This window comes from Panthera uncia, chromosome D2, assembly GCF_023721935.1.
Source record: "Panthera uncia isolate 11264 chromosome D2, Puncia_PCG_1.0, whole genome shotgun sequence".
Lineage (NCBI taxonomy): Eukaryota > Metazoa > Chordata > Mammalia > Carnivora > Felidae > Panthera > Panthera uncia.
The window spans coordinates 71980422-71992556 of NC_064818.1; positions in this window are offsets into that span (position 1 = coordinate 71980422).

The following is a 12135-nucleotide window of genomic DNA, read 5'->3' on the forward strand; positions in this document are numbered from 1 at the left end:
ATCCATCCATCCTTTCATCCATTCACCTATCCTTCCATCCATCCATCTATCCTCCATCCATCCATCATCCATTCATCTATCCATCCATCTATCATCCATCCTTTATCCACCTTCCATCCATCCATCCATCCATCCACCCATCCATTCGTCACCCATTCATCTATCCTCCATCCATCCATCCATCCGTCCATCCTCCCATCCATCCACCCAAACCAAATATTTTTGAGTTCCAACTACGTGCCAGACCCTGATCTGGCCACCAGGGAAATCACAGTGAACAAAACAAAATCTCTACCTGTCTGAAGCTTACATTTTGGTGGGGGGGGAGAGAGAGGATAAAAGAGAAATCAGGTAAATGTAGAACATGTCAAGAATAGTCAGTGCCATGAAGAAAAATAAAGCAACATGGAAAAGGGAGGAGAGAGTGATAGGCAATGAAGGCTTCACCATCAAAACCTCAGGGAACCCTATAGATTTGCCTCCCAGAATGTCCTTCCAAAGGACAGGAAGTCTCGGAAGTCACTGGTCACCACTGGCAGCCTACTTTCTATCGAGACCCTGGCACTCCTTCTTTTGTCCTCTTCTTGGGAAAGAAGCAAGTGAAAAGAGACAAATAGGGAGTGAAATTTCTAGTGTCCAGCAAAGTGCCTGCCATTTAGTGGGCATCCAGTAAGCACCGACTAAATAAATGCATGGAGAGATGGCTGAATGGGTGGATGGATGAAAAGGTGTTGATCCGGGAATATTTTGAGGTGGGCTGGAGGGTGAGGACAACCCTGCACCCATCTAGGGGAGAGATGAACTCTGGGAGTGTGGGTGCCTCACCCTGGCATTTGCCCACTGCTCATGAGCGATACTTTGGGGAAGATGAGGCAGGCTTGGGGGCACTAGAGGACCCCCTGAGTCTCCTGAAGCCCCCTATCCGCCCCCCTCCTCCTCATCGGCATGAAAGGCGACTAAACCTGATCCCAGGGTCAATGTCCTGGCCCAAAGCCTTGAAGCAAGGGGTGGGCCGCCAGGGTGAGGCTCAAACCCAGGCACCCACAAGAATTCCTCTCCTGGATCCACTCGAGCGCAACAAGGGCTCAACGGGAAGCTAAAATAAAAGTTAATAAGAAAGCCACACCGCATACCTAATGAATTTTTTAAATCAATTATGAAAGTCTCATTGATCGTTTGTTAACATCTTGAAACCTTTACAAATTAATTTTATTACAAAAAACTCTCACAGTCTGTTAACTCCATAAATGTGTTTTAAATCTGTTTTTGAATTCAGCAATATTGTGTGTGTGTGTGTGTGTGTGTGTGTGTGCACACGCACAGTTCAGCCTGACCATTCTGAAACAAGCAGCTGGGCATTTGCATGGGGGCCACCCGCCCGTGCCCAGAAGTGCTGTCTGTTCGCGGTGTCCCTGTCGGTCCTCCGGTCCAGGTGGCACAGTTGCTCGGGATGTCTGACAGTGGTGGGCTGGTGGCCGTGGAAATGCTGCTTATAACTGTTGGGGCGCCCGGGTGGCTCAGTCGGTTAAGCATCCAACTTCGGCTCAGGTCATGATCTTGTGGCTCACGAGTTCAAGCCCCACATCGGGCTCTGTGCTGACAGCTCAGAGCCTGCTTAGGATCCTCTGTCCTTACCCTGCCCTTCCCCTGCTTGTGCGCTCTCTCTCTCTCTCTCAAAAATAAATAAACATTAAAAAAAAAAACAACCTGCCCACCAGCTCAGTGGCAGCTCTTCTCATGGGGCGGTTAGTGACTGATGACCGTGGCAAGTGGCGCAAAGAGAAAGGGACAGCGTGAGGGCAGCCATCCGGAACCCCAAAAGGCAAAGAGACCCAGGAATCGGGGCTGTGAGGCCTCGCAAATGAGGGACACCGAGGCAGTCGCCAAATGCTCTGTAACCGGTGGAAGCTGCCCGCAGCCCTATCAACAGTGTTCCGTGGTCTCTTTTAAGCCAGTGACGTGGGAACAAATCAACGGGAGGGGGCTTTGCAAGGCCCATGGAGTAAACGGCTGAGCCATTTTAACTTGGCTGAGTCCTTTCCGGAGTTCGGCTTTAGGCACCCGGTTTGGGGAATGATGCAGAGACCCTGGAAAGAGGCCAGAGGGAGGCAGCCATCACGTGCAAGTGTTGAAAAGTGGGATTAAAGGAGCTAGAAGTATTTTGCATTGGCGTGGGAGGCGGGGGGAGTGGGAAGGGCCAGGAGGGCCGGGTGTAGACAGCTGGGAAGGGCTTCGTGACTACCCGCTTTCAAATCTGCAGAGGGGTTTTGTAAGAACACCACCTGACTTCTGATTACCATACAGATTACTGGCTGTTTTGTTTTGTTTTGTCTTTTGAAGCAGGATGGAATTAAGTTAGATCTGAGGAAGGGCTGACTTGACATAAGGGTAATTTATCTCGAAACACTGGTCCTCTGACCCAGGTAGTAGAATCCGTCCGATCCCGAAAACCCTGAAGAACCAATCAGACATCTCTGTCTTCTGAACAGTAATAGGCACCGACTTCACTGCAGACGGAAGACTCCGTCTGATCGGACAATTAAAAAAAAAAAATTAAACTTTTCGTTTCTCGTCTCGTATTTCTCCCTCATCGCATTTCTCACAGTCTAACACAGCTACGTTAATATAGCCACGTTTTCATTTTTAGATAAAAGGGTTTTTTTTCTTTTTTAACGACCATACACTTATTGTAGGTAATTCGGAAGAATAGAAAAGTATAAAACAAAAGAAAAAATTGAGATAATCATTGTTAGAGTTTCCTCCTTGTCTTTCCTTTCTGGGCACAGAAACACAGAAATACATAGGATTATTCTATGTAAAGGTTTGTACCTTGATTCAAAAAAAAAATTAACTCTGCTTCAAATCTGTCTTCTCATGCCATCGCAGAAACCTTCAACTCCTTTTCTACGTTACATAGTGTGTCTTTTTTTTCCGTTAATAAATGAAATACGAAGCAAAACAGTATTTCAGAATGACCTAATAGGAGAGGGACGCCTGGGTGGCTCAGCCGGTTGAGCGTCTGATTGATTCTTGATTTCACCTCGGGTCAGGATCCCAGGGTCGTGGGATCGAGCCCCGCATCGGGCTCTGCGCTGAGTGTGGAGCCTGCTGGGGATTCTCTCTCCCTCTCTCTCTGCCGCTCTCTCTTCCCGTCCGCCCCCCAAAAGAATGACCTAATAGGAAAAAGTAAAGTCACCACACCTCCCATAAACCCATCCTGTGAAAGGTTTGGGGCACATTCCATGATCCAAAGCATTTTTTTTTAAAGTTAATTTATTTTAAGAGAGAGAGAGGGAGCGTGTGAGTGCGTGCACGCAAGCCGGAGAGGGACAGAGAGAGAGAGAGGGAGAGAGAGAGAGAATCCCAAGCAGGACTCCACACTGCCAGTGAGCACAGAGCCGGACGCGGGGCTCAAACCCACGAACTGTGAGATCATGACGTGAGCCAAAATCAAGAGCCAGAGACGTAACCACCTGGGCCACCCAGGTGCCCCTGATCCAAAGCATTTTTTGGCGGCTCTATGATATCCCTTCAAATGGATACACCCCACTTTATTTACTTCTTTCCCTCCATTGTTCAACATTTATATTTTCAGTTTTTCATTGAATTTCTCGTCTTTGCTCGTTCGCTGTGCATTTGTTCGCACATTGAGTAACTGCTGGGCAGCTCCATTTACACTCTTCTGAGTCCCGAGAATATAGCAGGCCACAAAACCGACAAGAAGCGGTGACCAGAGCTCACAACTCCCCAAAGGAAACTTGACCACAAATCAGTAAAACACAGAGCATGGCAGATGGCCGTTAGGTGCCACCGAGAAAACCGCCGGGAAGGGGTGGGGCTGGGTGGCGGGGCTGCTATGTTCGCTCCTGGGCCTGAGCAGGGCACCGAGTCTTGACCTTGAACTTATGACCCTGGCTGACGTCCACAGCAGCCCTCACACCTTCCTCCCCGGGACAGGGCTTGCGGGGAGCTGATGGCCGACCTCTGCCTTCCTCCTCTCCCGTCCCGGTTAGGGTCGAGTCTGGAGACCTTCTACCTCGTGCTTTTTCCTCCACTTGAAACCTCTCCAGGAGCTGAAACCCACGTCAGCCTATAGTTTGCCCACTTGCTCACCTGCACGGTGTTTATCTCAATTGCCATAGGCCGGGCTGACCGGGAGAGACCGAAATCCCCACGATGTGAGGCAAGTCACTTTCTCAGGACGCCCACTCAGCCTCTTCAGAAAGTGGTGCCTCATACTGGGCCTTCCAGAGCCCCCAGGCCTAGGGAGGTGACAGTGCGATTCCCTGCTGCGGGGGTGGGGGGTCGGGGCCACACTGGCTTTGTCTGGCCATCAAGGAGTCCAGAGGCGTATTGCCTTCCCTGAGTGTGTGTGAGGAGCGCGTTGTCAAGGCACGACATCCGGGCCTCACTGAGTCTCTGCCGGGGTCACCGCAGCCCTTCTTCACTCGGCTGCCCTGATGCGGGTCCCAGCTGCCCAGCCCCGAATCCCGAGACAGTGCCTGTCCCAAGCCTTCCCCACGTTCAGGGACAGCCATCCGCTCAGAACACCACTGTTCGGGTAACGGAATCACTTCACGTTTCTGGTAAAGTCATCAGAGAAGAGGCACACTGGAGTAATAAACGACGTCCATTGGATACTTTCAGAATACAAACAAAAATGTTTTCTAAAGCATTGCGTGCGAGAAGACAAAAGGTACATAAAGGAAGACCGTCCCAGTCACCTGCTCCCACACCAACCTCTGCCAATAGCCGACGTTCATGGGCATGAGAACTGCCACACTGTTCTTCTCACACACCCGTCCCCGAACACATACCTAGGAGTTTTCTACTTGTTTTCGTGGAAATGCAATCCTCCTTTATAAGTTTTTCTCAACCCATCTTGCTTCGAATAGTTGATGGCTTTGCGGGTCAACTAACCTGAATCTCCCCCGATCTTTTTGTTTTTGGAAGTTTGTATGCACTCACACACATACAACTTGCACATTGAAAATCTCATCACATATGCTGATTTTTAGTGCAGGCTTTCTTTTTCACTTGCTTCTCGCCTCAACTCCCCCCACCGCCAACTCGTGCTGGCAACCTGTTTTGTGTCCTTCTTCACCTTTCTCAATGCGATAGAATCGTACACAGACACACAGACATAAACGCGTGTACAGAGTGTTCACATAGATGCCCCAGTGCATCCTGTACCCTGTCTCATGGAAATTCGACCCCCAAATCTGACAACAGGCTCATTCACCCATAGTGGGCAAGAACGCTTATTTACTTGGCCACTCTTCTACTGATGAGAATTCATTTTTTTTCTTTTTGGTGACAAGGAACAATGCTGTGCTAAACATCCTTATGTGTTTACATGTAGATCCATATCTTTAGGGAACTGTGCTTCTATTTCCATGGGATAGATTCCCAGGAGTGAAAATTCTGAGACTTTGGGAACATTGAAGCGTGAAAAGGGAAAATATTAGAGAAGGAAGACAGATGATGGAGGTGATAGAGGCCCCGAGTTTGGGGCTTCTGCTGTTGGGACATTTTCAGTGAGTTTAATTTTTCTTCCCTCATTCCTAAGTGGGTCAGAGTGTTCCCTCTGCCTCCTATAGATAGAACAGTGAGGCCTACAACTATTCAAATTCTCCCTGAGGCTAGTATAGGCAAAAAAAAAAAAAAAAAAAAAAAAAGGGAGTAGGAGGCAGGGACCGCTTACTAGCCCGTGACCTTGAAAATGAACCCAGCCTCTCTGCACACCTTTTAGTCTTCTCCACCTGCCAAGGATCCCCTTTGGGTCAGGTGCAGAGGACTGCTGGAGATCCCTGTGAGGACGTGAAGGTGAGGCCCACGCCCTAGGAGGGGCGGATGCTGTTAGCACCGGCTTGAACTTGCCCTCGGAGGCCTTGGCAGGAACTCAGCTACAGCCAGCCTTCCTCCCCTTTCCATACCTGCTGCTGTGGTCTCACTGGGATACTCGGCCTCACTTAAAGTTACTCCTTGGAACATCGGTTCTTTCTTTTCCTTGATGGGAAAATTACTGCAATTGAACAGAACAACCACCTTCCACTTTAGCATCAACAATGAATGAGTCATGATGGATGAGAAGGAAAACCACAAACGCTTAGGGTGGTTTAGGGAAAAAAAAAAATCTTTGTTTGAAACAGGCTGATACAATCTCCACCCATTCATTTGGCCACGTTGTTTATTAACCGTGTAGCTGGATCAGGATGAGCCGAGGGGTGGAGCAGGCTGAGGGCAGGGCAGTGTCCCACACTTGTCCCGCGTACACAATGGAAGCTCGGACAAGAATAATGTGTTGAAATCTGGCGTAACACTTCACCCCGTGTCCTGGCACATACATGGATAAGTGCCATTGATTTGCAACCCTGCCATTGGCTCTATAGCCTGGGGGTAAGGGGTGTAGACAGATCCAGTATGAGGCGCGTTTGCTTTTAAGCCAATTGAGGAAAGGTGGTTCCGTGCAGTTGGCTTTATGGAAATGGTTCCTCCATATTTCTCAAAATCTCAGGGACGTCACAGGATCTCTTGAAAAGAACTGGGGTAAGTTATGGGGAGCTGGTCTCTGGTCAGGGGTCTGCCACCAAACACCTTGAGGACCCTCATGAAGGTCACTCGCTTCTCTAGGCCTCAGTTTACCCATCTACAAGCTAATTGCACTGGATGAATTCCAAAGCTACTCTCAAGTATGAAGTGCTAAGTATTTTTTAAATTAAAAATAACATTTAGGGGCACCTGGGTGGCGCAGTCAGTCGAGCGTCCGACTTTGGCTCAGGTCATGATCTCACGTTTGTGAGTTCAAGCCCCGCGTCAGGCTCTGTGCTGACAGCTCAGAGCCTGGAGCCTGCTTCGGATTCTGTGTCTGTCTCTCTCTCTCCCCCTCCCCTGCTCAAGTCTGCCTCTCTCTGTCTCTCAAAAATAAATAAAATGTTAAAAAAATTTTTTTAAATAACATTTAAAATATATAACAAAAGAAATCATGTTTCACATAGAGAAGTAGAAAATACAGATGGGCTAAAAAAAGGAAAAGTGAATGAAATATTGCATCTGAAATCACAGTACTGGGAATAAAAACTGAAAACAAAATTAAATTTGAAATATATTCCTGAGTAGTAAACATTATTAACCAACTTATGTATACCCTCATAGGCTTGGAGAAACAGGCATACATATGTTTTTAGTATTTATATATAAAATCTGTACTGGTAAACATGGAATAGGTCTAGGCATATGGCATTACAACATACTTATTTGTGACTTAGCATGATACGTGAATTTCTTTTCATGTCAAGCTCATTTAAAATGCCTGCCTACCAGTCTGGAAAACAGTGCGGAGGTTCCTCAAAAAATTAAGAATAGAACCACCCTATGACCCAGCAATGACACTATTAGGAATTCGTCCAAGTGATACAAAAATGCTGATTCGAAGGGGCACATGCACCCCAATGTTTATAGCAGCACTTTCAACGGCAGCCAAATGATGGAAACAGCCCAAATGTCCATCAACTGACGAATGGGTAAAAAAGATGTGGTTTCTATATACAATGGAATACTCCTTGGCAACGAAGAAAAATGAAATCATGCCATTTGTAGCAACGTGGATGGAACTGGAGGGTATTATGCTAAGAGAAGTAAGTCAGTCAGAGAAAGACAGAGATCATGTGATTTCACTCATATGTGGAATTTGAGAAACTTAACAGACGAACATAGGGGAAGGGAAGGAAAGATAAGATAAAAAGAGAGGGGGAGGCAAACCATAAGAGACTCTTAAATACAGAGAACAAACTGAGGGTCAATGGGGGTGGAGGGTGAGGGAGTGGGTTAAGTGGGTGACGGGCATTAAGAAGGGCACTTTTAGGGATGAGCACTGGGTGTTATATGTAAGAGATGAATCACTGGGTTCTACTCCTGAAGCCAAGGCTATACTTTATGCTAACTAACTTGGGAATAAAAAAAATAAAAATAAAAATAAAAATAAGATAAAATAAAATAAAATAAAATAAAATAAAATAAAATAAAATGCTTGCCTAGTACTTCAGCATATGGCTGCTCCAAATTTTACTACTGCTAAGCACTCGAGATGTTTTATATTTTCCACTCTTAAAAATAATGCTATGAAGAACATCCTGGTAATTTTCTCTTCACTTGCATCTTAACATTATGTCCTGAGATAGGATGGTGAGACAGGTGTGGATGCATAGTTAATGGGTGTTGTGTGTTGTGGACAGTGAGTGGAGGCCAAGTTGGGTCCAGCGTGTGTTTTGCCGGGGAAGGAGAGAAGAGATGTCTGGGCCAAAACACCGACCATGATGTTGTGGAAGGGAATCTCCACCGTGTGCTGACTGGCGGGGGGGGGGGGGGGGGGGGGGGGTAGAGCCGGCAGGGACTGGGTGGCTGGTTAGTGAGATGCTTATACCCGTGTCCACCTGGAGTACCCGCCATGCGGTGAAGGGACTGTGAGATGCATCCCAGTTTCACAGACCCGGAGCCCACAGAGTTTTTCAGAGATGTGCTTTGAGGTTTGGGCATCGTCGAGGGGGAGGTGAATAATTTTGTATGGGCGGGAAGTCAGGAGAATGTTCTCTGATAACAATCGCTGCTCAGCTATTCCCTGAGGAAAGAACTAAGGGGTTCTCCCTCATTGATTTTTGGAATGCCATTTCATGGCCCTCCTCATTATGAAAGGGGAAGAAGAAAAAAACTTGAGATCCTCATAAACAACCGCTTGCAAGATTACCGAGATAGTGTGTTAAGTGCATTCGAGTTCCTTCATAGACAAGAAAAATGGAGGATAAGAATGGAGCCAATAGCTCTAATAACTCAGCAGATGTTGGCGATGCCAGTTCTGGAGGGTGACATGTGCTGGGATTCGGTGGGAGCCTCTCTGTTTCGCAGAGGGAAACTGTCTGAGTTTCACAGGCTCAGAGGTCCAAGTGATGGGTCCAGCTCTATGGACGAAAGCCATGGCCGAGCCGGGCACCCATCCTGGGACCATGGACGAGCATCCTTGACTTAACAGCTTTACGGCTAAAAAGTTGGAGTGAGGTAACGTCTCGGAACGTCCTTTGTAAACTATAAAATATTATACGTCTATGTGAGAGATTACTATGCCTGAGAAAGCGAAGTTACAGCAAATTTTAAATGAAAAGCTCAAATGGCCAAGCTGTAGAATGCTAACTTTTCAAACTCATTTTTCCTAATGGGACAATAAGAATCGTGAACATGTATCGAGTTCTGCTGTGTGATCTGAGGGCTTCTATGATGTTAACCCATTTGATCCTCACAAAAACCCTGTGAGGTAGGCGCTGTGATTATCCCCATCTTACAGATGAGGAAACTAGGGTACAGAGAGGTGAAATCATTTGCGCAGAGTATCTTCGTCTGTACGTACGAAGCCCTCTGGCTCTCGTAGTCTGTGACGCGTTCCTAGATCCCATAAAAATGTACTCATGAACGGAAAAAGAGGACTTGGGTTAAACCTTGGGTTTAACATACCTTTGGAAAATCTAGGGCCAGTCTAGAGATTTGCTCCCGTGTTTTGCTGGCACAAGACTGACCACTCCAGCTGGGGATCCGGGGTGTCTCTCTTGGAACAGAAAGGGTTAAGCTGACCCATGACCTGGAGGACCCAGAGATATTTGCCTTCTGTGCCACATATGTAGATGGGCCCTGAAGACGAACATCTCTCCTCATTGGGAATCATGAATTTTTATGAAGCCAGTCCAGAATTCCCAGAATTCAGTCGGGTGCACTTTGCAGACCCCTAAAATGCTGTCACCATGGAAGGTTTCATTGCTTGCACCTGCTAAAACATTTGAGGCATTTGAGAGGCAGTGAAACACATTTGCTTTTCATTTTATCTGACTTTGGAAACCTTTGAAGTGTTTAATAGTAGAGCCCAGGAAAGATCCCCGCCTCTTAATCATTTACTCGTAAGGCACATTCTCGGCTGCTAGCCTGTCAAGCAGAAACTGACCTGAGCCCAGTTTTATTAAGTGTCACATGCTCAGTCACTGTTCATTAAAGGTGTTTTAAGGTTTGAATTATGTAATTTATGAGAAGAAGAAATAAAAATTCCATTGTTTTATTCATATGCAGCCCAGGATCTCTTGCTCATAACAAACTTGAGGGGCAGTTGGGCCAAAGGACGCGAGGGGGAGGACGAAGGTGGCCTTTGGTCGTCTGGCCTCCCTCGGCCCCCTGGCCCTCCCATGTGCCCTCCATCCAAGCCTGGGCAGGGGGCGGGCGGGCGAGAGCTCTGGGGAGGGAGCCGTCCCAGCCTGTCCTCCTGTCCCCCTGTCTGAGACCCCACGTGACAAAGCACCTTCCTCCTCTCTTCCCAGCTCTTCTGCCTCTTTTCCAGAAAGGCATAAAACAAGCAAACAGCAGGGAATAGCCTTCCTAGAGTGACCCCGGTGACCACGTGAGTCACAGTCATTGAGGACTCTCTCAGGAGAGCTGCGGGTGGGCAGGGCGCCGGGCACTCGGCCAGCTGCTGGAGGTAAGTGATCTCACTGGATCCTCACCTCACCTGAAGAAAAGGGGTGATCATCCCTATTTTAGAGGTGCTAAGTTGGGGCCCCGGGACTGTCCTTGTCCTTCCCTCTCGGGTGCCTAGGGCATCCGTAGCGTGGGTCAGCCTCCTTGGAATCATGTCGGTGAGCATGCCAGGAGGTGTGGATAGACTAGACCGGGCAGTGTGTGCCTTATCTGGACTTGAACTCCACACAGTGGCCCCGCGGGCCCCCCAGCAGGCTTAGGAGCGTTCACAAAGGACGTTTTTGCTCGTACGGATTCTCTGTGCGTTGTCAGAGCGTTTAGGATTCCACATCCACCAGAGGCTCCGCCTGGGTCTCCCCCATTGGACAGGTGGACACCCTCCCGCCCCCCGAGGACCCCATTCTCTTCCCCAGCTTCTGCACAAAGCCCTTGCCTGCCCCGTGCTGGGGCGGCCTTGAAATCTTCCCACGGCTGTTCACATATATGCACTGCCCTTTAGCCCAATGAGGCGCCAGCAGGGAAAAAGACATTTTCCAAAATGGGGACAGCCCAGCAGATTTAGATCATGGTTAGGATTTGAAAGCTGTGGCAGCTGAAGGTATTTCTTGCTCTCCACGTGCCCCCCCCCCCACTTTCCTGTAGCCCACACAGAGAATCACGAACTTGATTTCGAGTATTTTCCTAATCAAGTGACTCATGTGTTACAGGTGCAAAGTTGTGCCAGGCTTTTCTCCCTTGGCTCAAATGTGTGCGTTTTTATTTCTGAAAGGGGATCTCAGGTGCTAAGCCTTTTCTAAGACACCTCGCAGGCATGGGGTAGAGTTTTGAGAACAGGGGCCCTTTAAAGTCGGGTAGGGGGGGGGCGGGGCAGGGGGCGCTAAATAAACTCCTGTTTGGGAAGCTCCATTCTCCCAGACAACCCAGAATAGGAAAGGCCCCGTGTGCAAGAGGCGAGCTGGTGGGCCAGCTTTACAAATCTGTGTCAATCATTAACCCACTTAATTTTGAATTACCAATTCAACTGATATTTCGATGGTGCAGGCTGCTGGCAGTCTGGACTGTAGGAGTCACGGCCTTTGATCTGCGAGCCCAATTTCCATTAGCAGTAAAACCACAGACCTCTGCTGGGCCACAGGCCTTGGGGGAGCTCTGAGCCGCTTGCCTGAACGCTGAGAGGACTTTGGATAGAGTCTCCAGAAGTAGTCATCACAAATCTATTAACTCATGAATTCTGCACAGTTTTCAGCACCGCACCGGGTACTGGGAAGCAGGAGTAGGTTCTTTCAGCCACTCGGAGAGACAGGTGCACAGGCAATTTCCGCACCCGAGGTGTGATACGTGCTTGGATGAGAAGGAATAGGCAGCTGTGGGAGCTTTGAGGCGGGACATCAGGGAAGACCTCCCAGAGGAGGTGACACCTAAACTGAGAATTGAAGCTTGCGTAAGAGTTTGCTGAGCGATGGGCAGAAAAGCAAAGGCAAGCTCAGAAGAACCTTCTAAAACCTGGGAAGGAGTTTGGAATTTCACCCCAGGATTACGGAAGCCATTGGTTGGTTTTGAGAAGGGGTGGGTAACACGAGTAGATTCGTATTCTAGAAGGCCAAGTGTGGAAAGTGGAGTGGAGAAGGA